Genomic DNA, 5,437 nt, shown 5'->3' on the forward strand with positions numbered 1-5,437 from the left:
CATTCGTTCATCTATTTTACAATTCCATGTGCTTATAACTATGAAGATATGTTAATAACATCCATTCCAATAAGCCACCCTAAATTTATTATCATGAAACAAGACCTCAAGAAAGAGAATTCAAAATCATCCATGTATTTGCAACTTATTGCAATAAAGCCTTTATCAATAGACTTCCCTGTGCACATGGTGGTCAAATTGCTGGTGAAAACCAGCCAGATCTATTACAAGCTTTCTCATGGCTTCTAGGTAACCCAAGTGAGCCTTTATTGATACTGGGAAGGGATAAAGCAGGGAAGGGATAAACAGTGCTATAAGATTTGGCTAGACAAAAGTAATGACTCTCATTACAAAGTGAGTATTTTTTTTTCAAGCTTTAGTTCAGTTTATTTTTCTTGTATAAAACTATGTAGTAGCCACAGCTGGAGCCTGGGTCCTCTGAACAGAGACTCTGGTGTGGGTCTTCACAAGATGGTCCGTGAACTCCTGATAGGGAGACTTGGTGAACACAGTCTCCTTCCAGAGATCAGGGGTGATATAGCTGTAGGTCTTGGAGATGGCATCGAAAGTAGCCTTGGCAAAGTTCCCTAGGGTGGCAGTGCAGCCCCTGGCCGAGGTGTAGCAGTCGTCAATACCAGCCATCATCAGCAGTTTCTTGGGCACAGGGGCCGAGACAATGCCAGTGCCTCTGGGGGCGGGGATGAGATGCACCAGCACAGAGCCACAGCGGCCAGTCACCTTGCACGGGACAGTGTGGGGCTTGCCGATCTTGTTCCCCCAGTAGCCTCGCCGCACAGGGACAATGGAAAGCTTCGCCAGAATGATGGCTCCGCGGATGGCAGTGGCTACCTCCTTGGAACACTTGACATCCAAACCGACGTGTCCATTGTAATCTCCGATGGCGACAAATGCCTTGAACCTGGTCCGCTGGCCCGCGCGCGTCTGCTTCTGCACAGGCATGATCTTCAAAACCTCGTCCTTGAGGGAGGCTCCCAGGAAGAAGTCGATGATCTCAGACTCCTTGATGGGCAGGGAGAAGAGATAGATCTCCTCCAGGGACTTGATCTTCATGTCTTTGACCAGGCGGCCCAGCTTGGTGACGGGGATCCACTCCTTGTCCGCGGCCTTGCCCCCGCGAGCTCCGCGGCCTCGGCCCCGGCCCCGACCATGGCCCCGGCCCGCCCTGGCCCCGGATGCCGCTGCCGAAGCCACCGCGGAAACCGCCGCGGCCTCCCATTCCAGGGCCCCCGGGCCCTCCGGGCCCTCTCGCAGCACCGGCGTCATCCGCCATTTGGTGTTCTCTCGGAGAGGAAACAAAGTGAGTATTTTAAAGCAAAAGAGCCTGTTGGGAATATTGTTTTATAAAATAGTGGTTTTTTTTATTAACTTTTTAAAATTCAATTAGGTAACATATAGTGTACCAATAGTTTCAAATGTAGATTTCAGTTATTCATCCATAGCATATAATAGCTAATGCTCAGTACTTACTGTTATAGCTTCTTGAAAGCAGAATTTTAACCCACTGAGCCACCCAGGCGCCCTTGAAAGCAGAATTTTAGATCACATTTTCTGATTACTTCCATGTCGTACAACACTTTCCTGCTAGCAACCTTCAAAACATACTGTTTGTTAGAGGAATTTCTTTAATAATAAATAAATAGGAATTCATTTAAATTTATAAATATATAAAATAAATAGGAATTTATTTAAATTTATTTAAATATTACACACTGTTTCATTGTTCATAAATAAGGTGATGATATTATAGCCATTAGTTGGTAGCACTGATATATCACTATCTTTTTACTTCTCAGTGCATTCTCTTTACACAAATAGATATATATTTTAAAAAATGTGAATCTGTGGCAAACTTGTAAAAAACCCTATACAGTAAAGTTTATCATTTTAAGTAATCTCAATTATCTTCCTCAATTGTGATAGTATATCCTTCTATCTAGGCCAGATATTGTATGAGGGATTTGAAGAGACATACTTTTCTAAATTTCACTTTTCTCATCTGCAAAATGCTTATCATGATCCTACAAAAAAATACACTTATAATTTTTTGATGAAAATTTATTTATTTATTTTAAGATTTTATTTCTTTATCAGAGAGAGTGGGCGAGAGAGCAAGCACAGGCAGACAGAATGGCAGGCAGAGGTAGAGGGAGAAGCAGGCTCCGGCCGAGCAAGGAGCCAGATGCGGGACTCGATCCCAGGATGCTGGGATCATGACCTGAGCCAAAGGCAGCTGCTTAACCAACTGAGCCACCCAGGCATCCCTTTTGATGAAAATTTAATCTGTATAAACAATATATTTGCTGTAATGCGTGGTTCATGGAAAACATCTTTTTTAATTATAAGCAGTATTAGAAATTAAGTAAATGTGTCTATAATATTTAAAGTTTTAACACATAATTCCACTGCTTTGCCTTATTTTCTCAAATCCCTTTACCACTTTCACTGACAGAGTCAAATGTACTTTTTCTACTAGTAGCCAGCTCTTTGTCTTTTGTCAGAAAGATGCCCTTGTGAATTATTTATAATAGAGATATTAGCAATAATAATAATAATAATAATAATAATAATAAATAGCAATGAAAATGTTAAAAAAAAAGTTTTCTTAACTAATTAGGGTTCTTAGACATCAATTAGAGGAACCACCTCGGGCAAGCAAATTAATCTGCAAGACATTCCCAGAATTAACAAGTCAGTCAGATACAGGGTTGTCTGTAGACTGAAAAGAACTAGGTTTGGAAAATAGGTAAGGACAGTGAAAAAAGTGATCAAATTTTTGGGCAAAATAAACTCTTAGGTGTCCTTTCAATGGAGTCCTGTTCATTATGTAGCAGAAACTCTGGAGATTATCTCAATCCATTGGAGTCACCCCGTTTATTAGCTTGCTATTGACAAAGTTATTTACAAACTGTAGAGCAAGAGGTTATAATGGAGAAAACTGATGGTAATGCACAGGATTCTTGTTAACAATAATGCAAGTTAGTGATTTTTCATTAGAAAACATAAATTCTATAACCCAAATTATGGGCCCAGAGCACTTCTGCTGCACAACTCTGCTTATATCCCAAATAACCATGTGAACTAGTTTTAATATCTGCTTCTCTTATTAATTTTTGAATAAAAATTCTTGACACAAGTATTTTATAATTGTGTGATAACCATGAATTTAATTTTTGGAGAACAAAACACACTTTAGCATAACTAGGTTTGTTCACAGAACCAGCCTTGGTAACACACTTCTATATGTTAGAAATGATGTAATAAATGTAGAATATTGGGCACTTGTTTGGTATTCTTTGCCATGTTTTGCACTATCTAAAAAGAGATCAGTGAACTTGGACTGGAGTTAGTAGACATGGAAGAAAATAAAATATTACAGAGAAGAATACTCTGTGGTCCACAACCTAAACGGCCTGGGATTCCCATCATTTGGATCCCTGTAGCTTTACAGAAGTCAATTAAATTTGTGTATCTCTGATTAAAGTTGTTTCCCCAGTACTTTTTCAAACATCTCTTGTAAAGTATTGTTTCCCAGAAAAAAAGGGATTTTGCACATGTATCTGCCTTTGTCTCTGGTCATGATCTCAGTCAGGATCCTGGGATCGAGCCCCATATCGGGCTTCCTGCTCATTAGGGAGTATACTTCTCAGTCTCTCTCTGCAGCTACATCCCCCTGCCCCACTCATGCTCTCTCTCTCTCAAATAAATAAATACAATCTTTAATTTTTTAATTAAAAATAAGATAAATAAATTAAAATAAAAAGTCTGGGCTTACTGCCCCATTTAGCTCCTTTTGTTTTTTTGAGTTGTATTTAAAGCAGCATGAGAGAACATGAGGCTCTCAAACTTAAAAAAAAAAAGGAAAAAATTGAGTTTTGTTAGGATTTAAGATCTTGTCTGCTAGACAAAAACGTTGGCTTTGTTAACATGTGAAAATTATCAAAAGGGAATAAGATAGAATTCTAATAATTTTTGTAGAAATTAAAAATTTTCTCCAACCCAATTACATACAGACCCATTAAGTAAATTCATTCCAATGTCCCAAACCAACCTTTTCTAATAGTAATGCATCTGTGTAAACAGGGTCAACCCAAGGAATAAATAAATATTATTATTTTTTTCCTGTCTCTTCCACAGTCTCATCTGGGTATATTGGTAGCAAGCCAATTATCTATCTTATAAGACATGATATCATAAGGAAGGGTATTCTGTCCATTTGGAACAACTGAAAATCATTGTAATTTTATCTTGGTGCAGTAACTTGAGATGGCGCAGTGTGGTTTATGAATATATTTTATTTTTTTTTTACTGGGAAGAAGAGATTATAGAGATATTGGTTATCCAAGAGAGACTGACAGGTGTTGATAGTTGCCAGGTCAATATCCATCTACTTTTTCCTTTAGTATCAGAAAGCACTGAGGGATTGACAACAAGGAAACTTAAAACAACATCAAATATTTTATTGTCTCTTTTCTAGTTACATTGTAACCATATGACAAAGTATCAGTCGTACAAGATATCATTCTCTTTTACCTCTATCTTTCTGCCAGAAATGTGGGCTTAATAGTGAGAACTCCAACAGCAATTTTTGCAACTGTGAATAAAAAGCCATGAAAACCTCTAAGATAGTTCACTTGACTTTCTTAAGACTCTGAACCAACACCAGAAAACACTCTCTGTAGTCTTCTTGTTAAATGAAAAATATGGTTAAACCACTTTTGACAGTCTACTACCTACAGCAAACTGTAAATCTTAATTGAAATATGTCCTCTCAGCTGTGCTTAAGCAACTGAGTCCTGAGCTTTTCAGGTTTTCAGTCTGAAAGAGTACACCTCGGGTGCTCTGAAAGGGAAGAGAAACGACACCCTGTTCTCCATATAAATTAAAGAAGAGAAATCTGTGCATTTAAGTGGGCCATATAAAATTTATCAAGCAGTTATCTCCTAACTCCTTCCTATCCAAATTACCTGATATGCTCTCCCTACTCCTTTATTCCACGTTACTGCCTTTTCACAACATGTCTTCTGTTATTTCCTTCTTGCAAGCTAGTTTTGATTTCTGCATCTAAAAAAATCAACAATCATTGTGTATTTCAATTCCCATTTTTCTCAAATGCATTGATTCTTCTTATCTATTACTCTTTTCTCATACTCAGTGTCTTTGTCTTTATGGGGTTTGTACTTTGCTTTTCCCCATCCTTTACTGCCATTATATAATCAATCTAATAACTTCTTAGAGAAAGTTAAAAATTCCCGCATAGCCACACGTGAACACAAAGTCACTGATTTTTAGCAAACCTATAAGATAGTCAGACATCCATTCAATTTCTTTTTTTTTAAGATTTTATTTATTTATTTGACAGAGAGAGATGACAAGCAGGCAGAGAGGCAGGCAGAGAGAGAGGAGGAAGCAGTCTCCC

The 5,437-nt window shown here is 38.2% G+C and overlaps 1 pseudogene across 1 annotated transcript; it reads right to left on the bottom strand.

Moving 5' to 3' along the window:
- Positions 1–376: 376 nt before the first annotated feature.
- LOC309857148 (small ribosomal subunit protein uS5 pseudogene) lies at positions 377–1,291 on the bottom strand (annotated as a pseudogene). The gene has a single exon. The product of its transcript is annotated as a small ribosomal subunit protein uS5 pseudogene (transcript).
- Positions 1,292–5,437: the final 4,146 nt, after the last annotated feature.

This window comes from Mustela nivalis (genome assembly GCF_964662115.1).
Source record: "Mustela nivalis genome assembly, contig: HAP1_SCAFFOLD_430, whole genome shotgun sequence".
Lineage (NCBI taxonomy): Eukaryota > Metazoa > Chordata > Mammalia > Carnivora > Mustelidae > Mustela > Mustela nivalis.